Source organism: Vulpes lagopus, chromosome 5 (genome assembly GCF_018345385.1).
Source record: "Vulpes lagopus strain Blue_001 chromosome 5, ASM1834538v1, whole genome shotgun sequence".
Classification (NCBI taxonomy): Eukaryota; Metazoa; Chordata; class Mammalia; order Carnivora; family Canidae; genus Vulpes; species Vulpes lagopus.
Genome location: NC_054828.1, coordinates 75,683,901 through 75,703,698, shown reverse-complemented (window position 1 = coordinate 75,703,698; position 19,798 = coordinate 75,683,901). Strand labels below are relative to the sequence as shown.

Below are 19,798 nucleotides of genomic sequence, written 5' to 3'. Positions count from 1 at the left end.
ACAGCCAGAAGATCTAGATAAACTATTTGAAAGAAAAACATCAATTGGAAGATTCAGTGAACTACCAAGGCAGCAAGGGCTTAAAGACAAAGATCTGTGCCATGGGAAAGAGGAGTCCAGTGTTCAGCTTCACTCTTCTCCTACAGACATGTGTTGATTCATAAATAGTGAACCGGGAAACTGAGCTTCATAAATTCTGGGAGGCTGGGAAACTGAGCAGAGCTGTTGGCAGCCTTATAAAAATTGAGGTCAGCATCCACCAAAGAGGAATAGCTCTGATAACACCCTTGATTTTCACTTTGGACCTCTAAAAGGCTATACTTTAAGTGTAAATGTGAACTAGAAATAGACAACCCCTCAAAAAGAATAAATTTCAGTTTTCAATGAGCTCATTTATAGACTGGATTGAGATAAATTGTCCCTAGACCGATTGCTTGCTAGAAGCAAAAGTATATATCCTCTGAAGTAAAATAACATTAAGAGTCTCAAAACATCCCTTAAATGTTTTATGCACAATGTCTAAGATTCAAACAAAAGTGAGACCAAATTTCTCAAAAACAAAAGGGAAAAAAAGAAAATAGAAGCAGAACCCATGAGAGATTCAGATCTTGATGTTATCAAACTATAATAGTTGTGAGTAATATGTTCAAAATATAGATGAGAAACTTTCTCCAGAGAACTGGAATCTATTTTTTTAAAGAATCAGGTGGAATTCTAAAACAGAAATAAATACAATAATTTAAATTAGGAATTCAATGGAGAGGTTTGAAAGGAGATTAGATACAGCTGAAAAGTGTGTTAGTAAACTGGAAAAAATAGATCAATAGAAAATATCGAGAGGGAAAGAGAGGGTGAAATAGAAGAGCATAAGACACATACAGAACATGGTGAAAGGTGTAAAAGATATGTAATTTAAGACCTGATGGAAGCAAGAGAAGAAATGAGGAAGAAGCAATATTAGGAGAGGTAACAGGTGAGAATTTTCCAAAACTGATTAAAGGCATCAATCCACATATTGGAACCTCAGTGAACACAAGCAGCATACATACATAAGCAACCCATAGCTAGACACATTATGGCAAAACTGCTAAAAACCATGACCAAGAAAAATCTGTAAGAGCATCTGGGGCCACGGGTAAGGGAAGGGGAATTAAATCACATTATCCAGAAAGGAACAAAATAAGACTGGCAGATGACTTTCCAACAGAAGTTATAGAAACCAGGAGGCAATGACATATTTAAGCTGCTGAAAGAAAATAACTGCTAGCACTAAGAAAAAAAACCCTGAAGTTATCCCAGATGGTAGGTTGGAGATACAGAAAGGAAAAAAAGGCAACAGAAATTGTAAATATGTTGATTATTCTAAAGAGATAGTGTATTGTATAAATAGTGTATCATGTAAAGAAACCCTAATTCCCAAAGCTGCTTGTCTAGTGGAGGCAAAACCGTTATAGTCACCCAGGTAATGATTGGAAATGCTTCCACATTTCTCAATCATCACATTTGTGCTGTATTCTCTTCTTTTTTTTAAAAGAAAAAAATTTATTTATTTATTAGAGACAGAGAGAGAAAATATGAGCTGAGGGGAGGGGCAGTATTTATTTATTTATTAGAAATAAATATGAGCTGAGGGGAGGGGCAGTAGGGAACCTGACATGTGGCTCAGTCCCAGGACCTTGAGATCATGAGCTTAGCCAAAGGCAGATGCTTAATCAATTGAGCTACCCCAGGCACCCCTGTGCTGTCTTCTCTTCTTAAGCCACAGATGGATCTACTCTCTAACCATCAATACTAAGTTTTATTATTATTTGTTAGATTAGTTTGTCTTTGACCAAGATCTTTCAATCTGTTATAATGACTCTGTTCCAATACATCTAAACATGCTTTCCCCAACACACTATATATAAAAAGCTGTACAATCTTTGCCAGCATAATTCAAAGAATTCCGGTCTCAGAATCTAACAATATGTATTTAAAAATCAAAAGTCTTCTGTCTTCTTCATCTCCACTTGTTTTCTGCTCCTGCCGTCAACTGTGTTGGACGCTCTGGTACACTCGGATCTACTTCAGCACCAGTTGAATTGTCCAATCCTGAGTAACAGCCACAGCCATTTTTGGTTTCACCCAAATGCAAACCTTTCTTCAGGCTAGAATTAGGCACAGTTTTGACAATGGAGTTCAAGCTCGTCTGTTACATATGCTCTTTCAGTTTTTCAAATCTAGAGTTGCTAGTAGATCATCATACTCCATTGGCTAGTCTATATGCTAGGTATGCAAGATTTAATGGGACCAAATGTTGATCCCTTTCATTGCTTATTTACCCATTTTGTTGTCTTTCTAAATAGTTCAACTCACTGTTTGCTGATATTGAGTGAGACAAATTATACGTATTCATTCATTCAACAAACACTTTTTGAGCACCTGATACAGTAAAATCCTGCAATGACATTGAATTAGAATTAAGACAATTGTAAGTTGACTCCTATCCTCCATCCAGCCCCCATTCTTAAATGTAGCCATCTAAATTTCTTATTACTTGGGGAAAAAGAGAGGGAATGTCCAAGAGAGAAGGCAGGACGGGAAAAATTTGTGCAATAATAGACAAATTTGCCTTTGAAATCAGAGGAGTGGAATGTCCCAGTATCCCTACCTACCTATTTAGGATGTGTCAACAAATAGATAACACTAGCCAGGAGATTTCTGGAATCACTCTTCTTGCCCTGGAAATTCAAACAACAGGATCCAGAAGCATCCATCAATATTTAAGCTAAAACAGACAACTGCCACCAGGATTTGCCAAAACACAGTCAGGTGGTGATAAATTTCAATGGGAACTCCCTGCTGGCTAGCTGCACTGAATGGCCCCAGTTATCTCATTAACCTAATTAATTTGACTTCTCTTTTTTTTTTTTTTTTTTAGCGAATTTCTGGACACCATTTAATCAAGGATCAGCAAAATTTTTCTTAAAATTAATTTTAATTAACATGCCCTCAAGGAACTTAGATTTTATTGGAGGAGCTAGCTAAGCTAACTAATAATCATCATGTAATTTAATAAATTCCATAACAAAGGTATGAATAGGATGGGATCATCCCAACCAAACAAGAAGATAACTATTTTTCTTTTTTCATGTTTTTCAAGAAATAAGATTGATCAACTTCATTGTAAACACTTTCAAACTTTGAACAGGTTGTCAAGAATGATGGGTTTTAGATCTGTGTTGGCCCACCAGATAAGTACATTGAACAAATACTACAAATGGATCAACCAGCAGCACCTACTGCAGTAGGGTTTGCTTTCATTGATTATATTCAGTGTTATGATTGCAGTGATTATTATCTCAATTGTTCTGTGTGTGTGTGTGTGTGTGTGTGTGAGAGAGAGAGAGAGAGAGAGAGAGAGAGAGAGAGAGAAACCTAACACGGGGCTCAAACTCATGACCCTGAGATCAAGACATGAGCTGAGATCAACAGTCAGCCACTTAACCGACTGAGCCACCCAGACGCCCTTGTTTCAGTTGTTCTTAAGTTAAAGTTAGAGCCACACTAAGTCCATTCTTAAACTAAGCTAATTAACTTCTAGGCAGGAGTAAACACTAACTCCATTGGACTATGCTAGTGAAAAAAAAGACCAGTTTAAAGAGGTTATGAAAAATCATTAAATATAAAACAAATATGAGAGAGAAAAAAGATCCCTTTAGGACCAAAACTTTTATGTTTCTAAGAATAGAAGAAATGGCAATAGGCAAAAATCACACAACTGGAAGGTTAACATTTTATAAGGTAACTGAAGAAGGCTGTCTGAGGCTGATTTCTTATGGACAGTATAAAGACAAAGGAAGATCAGAGACCAAAATCCCTGGACACTAATCTTCTCAGTGTTCTTACCATGCTGTCTCTGCACAGTTCTTTCACTACCTCTTTTTTCCAATCTCCTTCAGCAGTCTGCCAAACAGCAGCTGATTGGTCTGGTTATTTAAAACAAACAAACAAACAAAAAAAGTCCCATCTCAGGAATGGTTACAATGGGGTTTCAAAAAAAAACAATTTACAAGCAAAAATTTACAGAGGAAACATGAAGGAACTGGGTTATGCATAAACCCTAAGACATATCTCCCAGGGCCCTCTTCCTTAAGAGGTTGGATCTAATTACACAGGGAGCCATGAAGAGGACAAAGTTAGCATGAATGACCCACAGTGCTTCAGGTTACCAAGATTGAGGGACAAGGGCTAGGGAAGGACTTTGGTGTCTCTCTAAACAAAAATAACTCCAGCTGGGCAAGGAGCTATGTGTCCCTTTTTTTCTGTGATCCTCTGGGTCCTGGTCTCTTTAATGCTCTTTTTTTATTTGCCAGTTACACATCTCAGTTTATTTTCCCCGAGCCCTCTCCTGACTGATTATACTTCATCTCTCACTTTAATGGGCATGTGAGGGTACAGAATCTTCCACCCCTGCCTCAGAGCAGATGTCTTATTTCTCAGATTTTCACACTAGGGTCCACCCAATAAAACAAGCTGAACTTAAAATGATGTAAGATCTGCTTCCGTCAATCCCCAGTTTAAAGTCAGTTGTAGAGTCTCTCCACCACCACCACCACCCACTCTTGTTTCTTTATCAAGAGAAAGCAAATCCTGTTACCAGAGTCTCAACTCCAGCTGCTATCTCTACCTGTACATTCTCCAAAGGACGTGTACTGTGGCATAATGGGGGAAAAACCCAGGCTTTAAAGTTTAGGGGGGCCCAGGTATAAATTCGGATTCTGCACTTCTTAGCACTGTGACCTTGGACAATTAAACTAATGTGTTTAACCTCCATTTCCCCATCTGTAAAATGGGAATAAAAGAGCTACTTTATAGATCTTTACAGGCTGACTAAATGAAATGATGTATTTTGTAAAAGCACAAGCTCTTACATGTGTATTTAATAAGTGCTAACTATTAGAAAAGAGACTCTTCTGTTTTATGTGGATAACATTTTCATTTCTCATAATAACACTGACATTCACATGCATGTATGTCTAACTCTTAGGATATAACTGGTAAATTAAAACTACATCATGCCAGTCCCTTATAGAATGAGTCACGGACAGTAGCAGACCTTCTTGCTTCTAGTTTTTGATCAAGGACTTTCTGTAGTCTTATTTCTTGTCCGATTTTCAACCAAAATGGATGAGGAATAGAGCCAGACCAATTTCTCTACTCCAGTAATTGACAGAGCCATTTCCCAATCTATTCCTATCCGTCTCTGAGGCTTTTCCCACTTACCATGTAGTGTCTGGAGAAGGACGTTAGCCTTCTTCAAGAGAGAAAGTTCCAGCAGAAAACAGTGGTCTGAGACTTAGGCGGGAGCAAACTTGTGCCCATTTAGAAACTAACTGTAAATCCAAATGAAGCATGGAGTAGTCATTGCTTCATCTTTAATAACACCTCACAGTTTTCCAAGGACTTTCATGTTTCCAACCCTCCAGGAAGGCCAACTCTTCATTGTATGCATATTTCGCACTCTGAATGCCTGCTTCACTGAGACAATATTAATTCAAGGAATGCTTATGTATATTATTTGTTCAATGCCTTCCTCCAAGAGAATGGGGACCATGTCTAGCTAGTACAGCATTGTCTTTCCAGCTTCTAGGCAAACACCTGGCACAGATTTAGTCCTCAAATATTTCTTGAATAAAAAGATGTTATAGCACACATAAGCCCATCACTCTCTAATAAAATATTTGTAACTGAGCTAACAGGTTTAGTTGAAAAATGAATTTACTGCCAAACAAATACCATGACATTTTCTGAAGATCTTTTTGGATAATCCATGCTACCGCTCCACCGATAATCAGCAAAGGACTGCCAATACCCCTAACTCTCACTGCTAATGAATCATCATCCCATTTAAGAAGCCAGGAGAGGATTTTCTTCCCAATTCCATTTCATCAGTTTTACCTAAACAGTTGTCAGCCTTAATAGGACTGAAATAAGAACACTTATTTCTCCAGATTAATCTTTTCACTTTTTTAGAAAGAATGATGGCACATTGCCCTCATTCTGGTCTTCCTATTCTTCAAGATCCTCCTCCTAGAAGACAGTGATATATTTTAGAGATTCTCTTACAGTGGCCCAGGACCTGGAAAGCATCTTGAAATTCATAATATATATGTTTTGAAATGTTTAGGAAAATTTCAGAGCTTTCTAGATTGTTCTTTCTTGATTCCCACCCACAGTATTTTCTTTCTTTGTTTTCCTTAAAATTTTCTTTTTGGAGACTCTAAAAATAAATTAATATTCAGGGAGGTGTGTTAGGGCCCTGAGATGTGCTTTATTCCCGGTGTTACCCCTGGTTTACTGTATCTGTGCCTAAGGCTGCCAACACGGTTGAATGACACGTCAAACACACTGTCTGTGACCTATTCTGTTTGGCAGTGCCAAAAGCTGCTTTGATTAATTTTTATTTTTAAATGCAATTGTTGTGTGGGTGAAGTATGGATCCTGCCTTTGCATGCTTTGTGCAGAGCATGTAATCCACCTCTTTCACCTATTTCTCCACTTGCAAAATTGATATGACCATATAATCTTTCTCTCCGCATTGATATACAGTAAAAGAAAAACTATCCAGGACCATGGTCAAAAGGTGCCAGACTAGTGCCTCAGAATGATCTGTTTTCTGATCTCCCTGCTTCATATCTTGCATTTCTAACAGGCTTCTCTCAACCATGTTCTGCGTCCCTAGCCCCAGCATTTATCAGTTATACAAGCCACAAATACAGATTCATCTTAGTGTACACTAAATCAAATGAGAAAATAATTCTCCTAAAACATTCATCACTGTACCCCAGAGCCAAATGCAGATCACTCATGGATAATCCAAGCCACACCTCTGCAGGCTATGAGGGATACTCTCCTCTTTGGATACTTACCATCTGTGTGCTAGGAACTCCATAGGTATTAGCTAGCCAATCTTAACAAATAGGTACTATTATTAAACTGTATTTTATATATAAGGCAACCGAGGCACAGAGAGATTAAATGATTTGTTTGCTATCACACAGGTAGTAAGTAAGTGGTAGAGTCTCGATTTTAGCCAGTTGGCTTAGCTACTACACTCTACTGAGTTTCAAGATAATGATAGTGACCATTTATGTGCCAGCTGTTGGGCCAAGTACTTTACCCAGAGCTATCTGATTAAATCTCCATAGCAATCATCCTTATTTACAGATGATAAAACTGAGATTTCAAAGAGTTAATTTGCCAAATACCACATAGCCAGTAAGTGGTAAGTTCAGAGCCAGGCTGTCTGGTTATAGAGCCTGAGAGCAAAGAAAATACTACACCATGTTGAAAAAGCCAACAATGAACTCCAGCTACAGAGTCTTCCATGCAAAGCCCCCTCATCCTTTTTTTAATTTTTTTTTTTTATGATAGTCACACAGAGAGAGAGAGAGAGAGAGAGAAGCAGAGACACAGGTAGAGGGAGAAGCAGGCTCCATGCACCGGGAGCCCGACGTGGGACTCGATCCCCGGTCTCCAGGATCGCGCCCCGAGCCAAAGGCAGGCGCCAAACCGCTGCGCCACCCAGGGATCCCCCCACTCATTCTTTAAAAGGACATGAAATTGTGCCTACTAGATCTAGTGGGCAGAGAAATTCCTCTTAAATCCCCACTCTAATGGGTTTGCAGACAGGCCAAGGAGGGAATGAACTCATGAGTAGGAGCCTGGAGGCTCTGTTGATGCAGGCCATCACACTGGCTTTTGATCCTCTTGCAGGCGTTCGGTTGGCAAGTCCAAGGCAGACAGCTCCCCCAAGAAGAGGCCCCCTACCAACTACCTTCTACAGCCCCAAGAGCTCCACCCAAACCTGCCTCCAGCAACAGAGGCTTCTGGTAATGGTAGCAAGCAGCTAGAGGAGTAAATTTCACACAATCTCAGCTATAACTCTTAGAATGGACTCTCCTTTTCCCTAGCCAGAAGGGCCCAAGAGTACTGCCCAGGAGTATATATCTCTTGGGCCTCTAATCTCTGAGGTCAGAGCCTGCCATCTGCTGAGGTTCATCCTTTGCTTTGGCATCACATGAACCAACACTACACAATATACTTTTGCCCTTTTGTAATCAAATACTTCCCTCAGTACAATCAAGGATACAGTCAAATAGTGCAGGAGCAGAGGAAATAGGGCAGGCCTGGGAGAGGGAAGGGGGATATAGCAGAGAATCTTGGGACTCTCAGGTTTGGTGATTTTGGGAGCCATGAGAAACAAGGTAAATATTACAGTGATAGAAGGAGCTAGTGAGTAGGAAAAGAAAAGGAGAGTGAGGGATACTCTCTGGGGCACCTGCTCTACCAGTTCACTAAATAGAGTGAGGGAGGGCAAGCAAGTATGGTCCCACAATAAATGGTCCCCTAAGTTAAGGGCAGCCTTTGCCCCTTTGCATTCCCATCCTCTCAGCCACTGACACTCAAACCATGCCCTTCTATTCTGGTGCAATGAACAGATTTCACAGGACTCAGAGGTATACCTAAAAGCGGCCTCTTTCTTGGCCCACAGTCTCTGAAGACGGTCCTAAAACAAAAACAAAAACCCTGCATGGAGCAAAAGAGAGACAGCATCGCCCCCTAGTGATGTGAGGACTATCTTGGTAGACTTCTGGATGCTTTCACGGGCTGCCCAGGTAGAGGCACAATGCTGGAATGGAAACAATCTCCTTAGAAACTCTATCACGGAACTAGAGAAAAAGCAACAAATAGACCCTATCCCCAGCAGAAGAAGACAGTTAATTAAAATTCGAGCAGAACTAAATGATATCGAGACCAAAAGAACTGTGGAACAGATCAACAGAACCAGGAGTTGGTTCTTTGAAAGAATTAATAAGATAGATAAACCATTAGCCAGCCTTATTAAAAAGAAGAGAAAGAAGACTCAAATTAATAAAATCATGAATGAGAAAGGAGAGATCACTACCAACACCAAGGAAATACAAACGATTTTAAAAACATATTATGAGCAGCTGTACGCCAATAAATTAGGAAATCTAGAAGAAATGGACGCATTCCTGGAAAGCCACAAACTACCAAAACTGGAGCAGGAAGAAATAGAAAACCTGAACAGGCCAATAACCAGGGAGGAAATTGAAGCAGTCATCAAAAACCTCCCAAGACACAAGTGTCCAGGGCCAGATGGCTTCCCAGGGGAATTCTATCAAACGTTTAAAGAAGAAATCATACCTATTCTACTAAAGCTGTTTGGAAAGATAGAAAGAGATGGAGTACTTCCAAATTCGTTCTATGAGGCCAGCATCACCTTAATTCCGAAACCAGACAAAGACCCCACCAAAAAGGAGAATTACAGACGAATATCCCTGATGAACATGGATGCAAAAATTCTCAACAAGATACTAGCCAATAGGATCCAACAACACATTAAGAAAATTATTCACCATGACCAAGTAGGATTTATCCCCGGGACACAAGGCTGGTTCAACACTCGTAAAACCATCAACGTGATTCATCATATCAGCAAGAGAAAAACCAAGAACCATATGATCCTCTCATTAGATGCAGAGAAAGCATTTGACAAAATACAGCATCCATTCCTGATCAAAACCCTTCAGAGTGTTGGGATAGAGGGAACTTTCCTCGACATCTTAAAAGCCATTTACAAAAAGCCCACAGCAAATATCATTCTCAATGGGGAAGCACTGGGAGCCTTTCCCCTAAGATCAGGAACAAGACAGGGATGTCCACTCTCACCACTGTTGTTCAACATAGTTCTGGAAGTCCTCGCCTCAGCAATCAGACAACAAAAAGACATTAAAGGCATTTAAATTGGCAAAGAAGAAGTCAAACTCTCCCTCTTCGCCGATGACATGATACTCTACATAGAAAACCCAAAAGCCTCCACCCCAAGATTGCTAGAACTCATACAGCAATTTGGTAGCGTGGCAGGATACAAAATCAATGCCCAGAAATCAATGGCATTTCTATACACTAACAATGAGACTGAAGAAAGAGAAATTAAGGAGTCAATCCCATTTACAATGGCACCCAAAAGCATAAGATACCTAGGAATAAATCTAACCAAAGAGGTCAAGGATCTATACCCTAAAAACTATAGAACACTTCTGAAAGAAATTGAGGAAGACACAAAGAGATGGAAAAATATTCCATGCTCATGGATTGGCAGAATTAATATTGTAAAAATGTCAATGTTACCCAGGGCAATTTACACGTTTAATGCAATCCCTATCAAAATACCATGGACTTTCTTCAGAGAGTTAGAACAAATTATTTTAAGATTTGTGTGGAATCAGAAAAGACCCCGAATAGCCAGGGGAATTTTAAAAAAGAAAACCATAGCTGGGGGCATCACAATGCCAGATTTCAGGTTGTACTACAAAGCTGTGGTCATCAAGACAGTGTGGTACTGGCACAAAAACAGACACATAGATCAATGGAACAGAATAGAGAACCCAGAAGTGGACCCTGAAATGTATGGTCATCTAATATTCGATAAAGGAGGAAAGACTATCCATTGGAAGAAAGACAGTCTCTTCAATAAATGGTGCTGGGAAAATTGGACATCCACATGCAGAAGAATGAAACTAGACCACTCTCTTTCACCATACACAAAGATAAACTCAAAATGGATGAAAGATCTAAATGTGAGACAAGAGTCCATCAAAATCATAGAAGAGAACACAGGCAACACCCTTTTTGAACTCGGCCACAGTAACTTCTTGCAAGATACATCCACAAAGGCAAAAGAAACAAAAGCAAAAATGAACTATTGGGACTTCATCAAGATAAGAAGTTTTTGCACAGCAAAGGATACAGTCAACAAAACTAAAAGACAACCTACAGAATGGGAGAAGATATTTGCAAATGACATATCAGATAAAGGGCTAGTTTCCAAAATCTATAAAGAACTTATTAAACTCAACACCAAAGAAACAAACAATCCAATCATGAAATGGGCAAAAGACATGAAGAGAAATCTCACAGAGGAAGACATAGACACGGCCAACAAGCACATGAGAAAATGCTCTGCATCACTTCTCATCAGGGAAATACAAATCAAAACCACAATGAGATACCACCTCACACCAGTGAGAATGGGGAAAATTAACAAGACAGGAAACAACAAATGTTGGAGAGGATGCGGAGAAAAGGGAACCCTCTTACACTGTTGGTGGGAATGTGAACTGGTGCAGCCACTCTGGAAAACTGTGTGGAGGTTCCTCAAAGAGTTAAAAATAGACCTGCCCTACGACCCAGCAATTGCACTGTTGGGGATTTACCCCAAAGATTCAGATGCAATGAAACGCCTGGACACCTGCACCCCGATGTTTCTAGCAGCAATGTCCACAATAGCCAAACTGTGGAAGGAGCCTCGGTGTCCATCGAAAGATGAATGGATAAAGAAGATGTGGTTTATGTATACAATGGAATATTACTCAGCAATTAGAAACGACAAATACCCACCATTTGCTTCAACGTGGATGGAACTGGAGGGTATTATGCTGAGTGAAATAAGTCAATCAGAGAAGGACAAACAGTGTATGTTCTCATTCATTTGGGGAATATAAATAATAGTGAAAGGGAATATAAAGGAAGGGAAAAAAAATGTTGGGAAATATCAGGAAGGGAGACAGAACATAAAGACTCCTAACTCGGGGAAACGAACTAGGGGTGGTGGAAGGGGAGGAGGGCGGGTGTTGGAGGGGAATGGGTGACGGGCACTGAGGTGGACACTTGACGGGATGAGCACTGGGTGTTTTTCTGTATGTTGGTAAATTGAACACCAATAAAAATTAATTAAAAAAATAAAAATAAAATAAAATATACAAATATGAAAAAAAAGAAACTCTATCACATGGCACGTTTTGTCAGATAGTGAGGTCCCCCAACATCATCACCATGTCCCCTCCAACCCTCCCAGCCAACTTCCAACTCCTGAGCTAGACCCGTCTGCAAATGCCTGTTTTGAAGACAGGTTGCCCCTGCAAGAAAACATGTAGCAGATTAGAGCTGGGGAAGAGAAGAGAACTCTGATGTCTTTGTTTCCATTTCAGTCCATTCTGCCAAGTTGAAGCAGACTGATTTCCATTTGTCTTAAATCCAAAGGGGAAAAAAAAAACTACCTCTTAAACCAAACACCATCATATATGTACCCCTAAGGAATAATGAACTGCCTTTTTAGGCAAAGGAAGAAAGATCTCAAGAACCATTGCCAAGCCCAGGGTGCATTAAGAAGGCTGGGAAGAACTTTATTGACTGAGGAAATGTCTGGGTTTCCAGCTCAAAAGCCAGGATAGTAACATGAAGTTCCAAGTGCCTAGGTCAGTGAGGTCCCCACTGAGTGGCACTACCTGCTTTCCCTGGAGCCCTCGACAAACAGGCTATCTTCCCTTTGCACTGCCTCTCTGAGACTATCTGAAGCTTTGCCACCACACCGGGGTCACTCCCCTCCCAGCAGTTCCTCTGCCACTCATGAGAGGAGGGCAGGCACCAGAGGGTGGTCAGGGCACAGCCAGAGCAGCCCCTACATCAGAGCACAGAGCCTGGAGTCTCAACTCACCCTGGCCAACACAGAAGCAGGGAGGGAGAGAGGCAAAAGGAGCCAGCCTGTTTCCATAGATACAGATTTCAGTTGCATTTTATGACAGCCATGCCAGGCTGCCTGGAGAGGCATTGTTTGGATGCCTGGGGACCTGCTCAGAAGGAAAATAAAGAAAGAAACAATTAAAAAAAATTTCTAAGTGGTTTTTCTCCCAGTTTTGGGTCAAGAGCCATATCTGCCCTCTAGGGAGCTTCACATTTATAGTTAAGAGAGGAAGGTACCTGCCTCCCTAGAGCCCTGGACTGGCTGAGCAAAGCTGGCTATGAACTGCATTTACCACTACTAGGAATTTGGAGGATTTAGAATTCCCCTTCTGCTTTGTCAACACTCTTCTCTATCCTTTGCCAGCTCTCACACTTAAGGTAAAATGGAACTTGTCACCGCCATATCCCCCTATACAGTTTGGAGGGGGCACATTTGAAACTCCATAGCTGTGATAATGTCATGAAGGTTAGATGTTTCTCCCCTAGGGCTCCCACACCCTCTATTTACATGTCCAGAGTCCCTTCCTGCCTGTGAGACTGTAAACTGGCTTTGACCTATTTTGGTGGACTATCTAGAGAAAAGGGGACTATCTGCAAAGAGGCGGGCCTCAGCAAGTCACATCAGCAGCACAGAAGTTGAGGGAAATCCCAGCTTCCTCAGTAGCCATAGGACCTAAGGAAGTACAGGGCCCTGGGGTAGCAAGTCTTTGGGAAACGGGCAGCCTCTTCCCAGTGTTACCTTGGAGGGTGGGAAGGAGCATAAATTGGCCAGGGACCTAAGCCTCTTCAGCTCAGTATATCACAAGTGTAAGCAAATAAAGACCCCAGTTTCAGGGGTTGGAGGTACCATTTCATGGAAAAGACTCGGAATGAGGCAACTGGAAGGCAACATCCTACCTCAAAAGTATGCTCTGGCACACCTTGGCAGGTGAGTCTACTGCTTAGGAAGTGGCCAAGGTGAGTGAAAGAGTGTGACAATTCCATTTCTGTTTTTAGGGGAAAAGTAAATCCTCTAGTTTTTTTTTTTTAAGACCTCATGCCCTATGGTCCAGAGGCTGTCATGGTTCCCAAACACCGTGCTGGCTCAGGACTGATTACTGTGTCTCCAATTACAAGGAACAAGAACCACCTTCCCACTTCCCAGCCTCTTTTTTCCTGTGGCTTTTTCCTCCTGGAACCAGGTGGGTCCCTCCCCAAGTATTTGCCCATTCGAGAAAGGTCACCTTCATTAACCCGAGGAGCCCTATCCTACCCATCTCAGGGACCCTCAAAAGAAAAAGAGAATCTGGTCTCAGAAGAGGAAGAAAACATAAAGAGATTGTGTGTGTGTGTGTGTGTGTGTGTGTGTGTGTGTGTGTGATTTCTGGCAGAGGTCATTTATAGCAGGGTCTTTACCTTTAGGTGCAGCCTGAGCAGCTCTAGACTCCTAATCCCAAGTCACTGAAGGTCACTGTTGGAATTATTCTTAGAAGCAGGCCACATCTGGGGCTTCTCTTACAGCTGCCATACAATCCACCCCCTGCCCCACCCCTGTGACTTTCATGATGGCTACTGCTGGTGCTGGTGCTTGTGCTTTGAGAGGACAGGGCTTACCCTGGTCTCTAGCCAGCAGCTCAGCCTGGAACATGGAAAGAACTCCCCTTGTTCCTGGACTAAAACCATCCACTCCCTGGAACATTCACGTCCCTTTCCAACTGGTACCTCTTCATCTCCTGCCATCTCTCTATCTCTCTATCTCTCTGTTCATCATTCATTCATTTATTCATTCCACAAAGACTCAATGAGTTCTCTCATTTGCCTGGCCTTCCTAAAATGGATATGAGAAAGACACATTCCCTGCACTCACAAATCTCATAGACTAGTAGAGGAGAAAGACTCAGGAATGCACTCTTGAAATCTAACCTAGATGGGGCAGAGAAGAATTCCTGAAGGAGGTAAAGCCCAAACTGAGCCTTGATGGATGTGTCAGAGCCCGGGAGGGAGGTTCAGAGTAGCAGGGACTGCATGGACAGAGGCATGGAGGCAAGAATCAAGGTGCCATGTACAGGGAATTCAGGAGATTACAGCTGCTAAGGGTCAAGAGCAAAGTTATGAGTGGCAAAATACAGACTGGAGTATAGGCAAGCTTCAGACAGCAGAGGATCCTCTGTGATATGATAAGGATCCAAGCTGCATTCTGTATTGATTCTTAGCCTGAGAGGCAGAACTACAGGCACATTGCCCACCCCCCTTGACTTGAATGACATATTTCATACCTTTAATTCAGAGTAAGGTTGAACTTGAAATTAAAATGTTATGCAGAAAAAAATTTAAAACTTAAAATAAAAAATAAATAAAAATTTTAAAATGAAATACACAGTATTTCATTTTCAGAGATACACAGTATCTCTGCATACAATAGCAAGCTACAGAAAAATTTGACGTATGGGAAGGACATGATCAAGTTTGTGTTTCAGAAAGATCTCTCTGGCTTCTGGGTCCTACTTGGAACCATTCCTCAGGGCAGTCCGTTGCCTAAGAGAAGCTCTGACAGCAACAAATGACTTATAGCAAAAATTAAAGCTTCTTTGTTACATCTGTAATAATTGCTGCTAAATATATTTCATTCATAGGGGAAAAAATGAAGTGGGGATCCCCTTTCAGGACTTGGACTTCAGACCCATGTTCGCCAGCCGTCTGTGTTGATACTGCCATCTAGTGGTGTGAGTGCAGCATAACCCCCCCTGAGGTACCAAACTTGCTTCTCAACAACCTTTTTGTCATGTTTATTTTGTAAAATTCCGTATTCTCTTATTTAACCTTCAAAGCAACTCCCAGGTATATCTCATTGTTTATCCATGTTACAGTGAGGAAACTGAGGGATGGACAGAAAACAATACTTGTTGTGAGTCTTCCTTGGACTGGGAACCATGGTAGATGATACACATGAGATTGACACCGTCCCTACTTCAACAACAGAGAAACCGAGTCCCTGGTGGAGAAACCAACCAGACTAAGCCACAGACTGAAGTTTTCCAGCTGCCAGAAGCATGTTCTTCCCAATGAAACTGGTCAGATTCAAGCCTCTTACTTAAGTCAAAAAGAAACCAAGTGGTAAAGGATTTAAAAAGAGGCAGGCTTTTTTTTTTTTTTTTTTTTTTTTGAATTCGGGGTAATTGGCCCCGACCACAAAGGAAAGGCAAAAATAAAAAGAAATAGAGGAAAAGATGTCCTCCCCATAAAAGAGTAGACAATATGCCTGTGAAAAAGAAAATAATAATGTTTATCCTCTCTCTCCACCCATGCGTGTGGTATCTGAATAGAAGTACAGATTAGGCATCCAAAACCATAAAGAGGCAAAAAAAAAAACACCTCCAGGAAGCAAAATGACACAGCCGATCCTTGAGTTTGGTTTTCTGATTTGCAAATGGAATGGGCCCTGGAAAAGGATGATGATGATGAAATCTGTGGCCAAAGGTACCAAGACAATGAATGCAATTTACATAATTTCTTTCTGATTAAAATTAAAAGTCCATGATAGCCAAAACTCAGAGGAGAATAGGCAAGGTTCATATTGTTCTGACAATTCAGTTTTTCAGAGATCCAAGCTTAAATGCTGAACTGAAATGGAATCTACTCTGGCAAATTTCTTTCCTAACTGGTCTTCTGAATTTTAATGAAATGTAGAAGCCTTTCTAAGCCAGGCACAACGTGGAGAAACTGCAAGTTTTTTCATGACAGATTTGATTAGATAAAAATATAAATCCCCTTGTACAACAAAACACACAAAAGCAAATTTACAAGTCATCATATGAAAAAAATGTTACAATGCTTATGACAGAGAAATATTAGCCATAGTCTACAAAAAGAGTTTATAAACCAGCAAGGAAAAGGCAAATAACCACCACCACCCCTCAAATTAATAAAGGATAGGAGGAGTAGGTGATTCAGAGAAAAAGAAATGCAAATGGCTAGGAAATATATGAGTCATCCCCCGGGATCGAATCCCACATCGGGCTCCGGGTGCATGGAGCCTGCTTCTCCCTCTGCCTATGTCTCTGCCTCTCTCTCTCTCTCTCTCTATGTGACTATTATAAATAAATAAAAATTTAAAAATATATATATATGAGTCATCCAATAATCAGAAAACTGCAAATTAAAATAAAGAATATCTCCTGTTCGTCTGTTGTCAAAAAATAAATGTAAAGAGAGACAATAGCTGGTGATGGTAAGGATAGATCTCGAAGTGCCCATTCACACGCTGTACTGAGTGTATAGTCTGGCACAGTCTGTTTTGAGAGTAATTGGTACTTACTGACTTTTAGGTCACATCCACCTTTTGAGCAATCAGTTCTACCTCTAGGGATACATCCTCCAAAACTATTCCTACATTTGCCCCAAAATATGTACATATAGATGTTTATCATTTTTTGAAAGTTTGTAATAGGGGCACCCAGGTGGCTCAGTGGTTGAGTGTCTGCCTTCGGCCCAGGGCATGATCCTGGAGACCTGAGATCGAGCCCTGCATCGGGCTCCCTGCTTGGAGCCTGCTTCTCCCTCTGCCTATGTCTCTGCCTCTCTCTGTGCCTCTCATGAATAAATTGATAAAATCTCTAAAAAAAACTATACATATATGGCAAAGCTAGTGAGATATATTAGGCATATATTGTTATGTATATATTAACTGTACCTTTAAAAAGCAAAAAGCATCTGGAAGGACACACACCAAACTGCTAAGCGTAGTTGCAGTGACAAGAAGATAGGAAGAAGGAGGTAAGCAAGGATCTTTACTCTTTATCCTGCATGTCCCTACCTTGCTTGACTATTTTCATTGTGCAAGCATTCATGCTATACATTTGTCATTTAAAAAATATATGGACATGTACAAAGCGAATTACTGTATTTAGAATGTATTTGCAGTTATGTGGGGTTTTTCAGAACAACAACAAAAACTTTTTTAAACACGCAAATGTTAAGTGATTAGCACAAAGACGGGAGACCCCAAATGTTCTGAAAGGTCAGCACTGTAGAACTGATTCTCATAATTAAAGGTGACAGCATGGACAGCCAGAGCAAACATGGGCTTTGGAGTCAAGCAGATCTGGTTCCAGTCCTCACCCTGCCCCTTTCTTTCTGTGACCTCAGGAAAATTACTTAACCTTGTGGAGTCTCAGTAAAATGCAGACCAAACTGCCCACCCCTTGATGTAGGTACAACTGCCAATACCATGCATGAACAAAATTTTTTTCTCCCCTTCTCATTTATGATATTATATATGTAGGATGGGCTTATATGGCAGCTGAGAGGGAACTGCAGGGAACTCCACAAGTTGTTTGTTTTCTGGATGGACTCAAAGAAATGTTTCTAGGGCTTCACAGGGGAGGCAGGGTGTTGGGAAGTGGGGAGTGGGAGAGGGCCATAACACAAACATTTTGGGCACCAGGGCCAGCACAACCAATTCTAGTAGCCAGGCCTACCTCAAGCAGTGGTTCTAAAATGTTAACCATGTGAGGGCTTTTTAAAACAGTTTACTATTCTCCACCCTCAGAGTTTCTGATTCAGGATGTCAGGTAGGGCTCGCTCCCCTAACAAGCTTCCAGGTGATGCTGCTGCTGCGGCTGGCCTAGGGAACCCCAGTTTGAGACCCACTGACTTACAGCATCAATAACTGCTCCCACCCCAGTGAATATGAGGCTGCATCAGCCTCTTTCCCTACACCTCTTCTGGAATGTTCTCCCTGCACCCCCCCCCCCCCAGGCAGCTAGAATGCCAGGACACTCCCTAGTCTCAAACCCAGCCAATGGCCAGTTTCTGCAGCCTGAGTTCTCTCACTAAGGTGATGGGGCAGCTGAAGAGAACCTAAGACTTTTAGTGGGGAGAGGGGAGGCATTGGCAGGAAGGGGTGAGTGCCGAGAGGCAGATCTAGCCCTGGCCTGGGTCCTGCTTGCTCTGCATGCTCAGCACAAGGACAGGAAGTATGTCCCCCTTCTGCCTAAGCAGATTGGAAAAGATAACTTTGTTAGCAGGAGAAGCCAGGGCCAGGGGTCGTGCTCTATAGAATTGGCACAATCTGCTCTCATGCATGAGCTGCTCTGTTCAATAGAGTGCCCGGCCTTGTCCTGACAACCGTCTGTGCGGGAAATCCTCTCCCCAGTGAAAGTGACCCCTGTCCCCCACTCCAGCCCATCCCTTGCCCCTCAGGGCACAGGAGCCCTTGAATCTCAGCCAAATTGCTGTGATGAAGAAGAATCTCTGGCTCACAACCAAACTGGCCAGGGAGGAGGGACAGACAGGGCCACAGCTTACCTCCAGGCCTCTCCAGGTGGTGCAAGCAAGGAAGAGTAAGTGTTGATCCCTCTGCTGGTTAAGCAAAGAGCCCTGGCTCTCCGTCAGGTGGTAGCCAAACTTTCTTCCTAATAGTGATGACAGCAGTTACTCTTTAGCAAGTGTTCACTGAATGTCAAGTACTAAACTCAATCTTATGCATATTGTTTTATTGAATCACTGTGACTCTTGCCATTTTTCACAGGAGAAAACAGAGGAGATGCTGAGGACAGTCAGGTGAGCAAGGCCAGGTGCCGATTGGGCAGGGATGGTGATGGTGAACGGATCTTATTCCAAAACCTGGCATTTCATGGTTTCTCTGTTCCTGTTCCTAAAAGACGGAAGCCACAGCCTCAGGTAGGCTCTGGTAGGCTCAGGTGGCCTCAGGTAGGCTCTCGTAGGCCAGACACCCCTCCTCTGCCAGGCCCTTATCTCCTTGAGCAGACGGGCATGAGGCTTCTCTGTGCACTCGGCGCGCTAGGCATCACCGCAGGGCTTGTGCTCCATTCAAGTTTGTGCTCCCAGCACAGCACCAGGCACACACTGACAACTTCACAAAAGCTTTGGGGCAGAAGAGGAGGGCAAAGTTCCGCGCTGGAGGCTGGGTATCTCATTTCTTGGTATCATCGAAGTTTTAAAGATGAACAAACCATATGTAGATGAAATAATCAAGAGACAGAAATTACATTTCCCAGCCGATCCTGTCTACACCCACTGTTTCAGCCACACCTAGCCTGCCTGCTGCTGAAAGGCTTGGCCTGGCTTGTTCTTCCCACTACACCCTCACAGAGCTCTCCCTCACCCTCTTTATTTTTTTTAAAAAGATCTTATTTATTTACTCATGAGAGACACAGAGAAAGAGAGAGGCAGAGACATAGGCAGAGGGAGAAGCAGGATCCTAGAA

General features: G+C 41.9%; 1 protein-coding gene across 2 annotated transcripts in view; it reads left to right on the top strand.

The window, feature by feature from the left end:
* GJA8 (gap junction protein alpha 8) overlaps window positions 1-19,798 on the top strand; it is a 68,422-nt gene that overhangs the window by 38,409 nt on the left and 10,215 nt on the right. Inside the window, exons 3-4 of one of the 2 annotated variants that reach the window (XM_041754320.1) lie at window positions 15,204-15,319; window positions 19,100-19,131. The gene's annotated coding sequence lies outside the window, so the exon portion shown is untranslated. The remainder of the gene's footprint in view (window positions 1-15,203; window positions 15,320-19,099; window positions 19,132-19,798) is intronic. The other variant, XM_041754319.1, reaches the window with a different exon arrangement.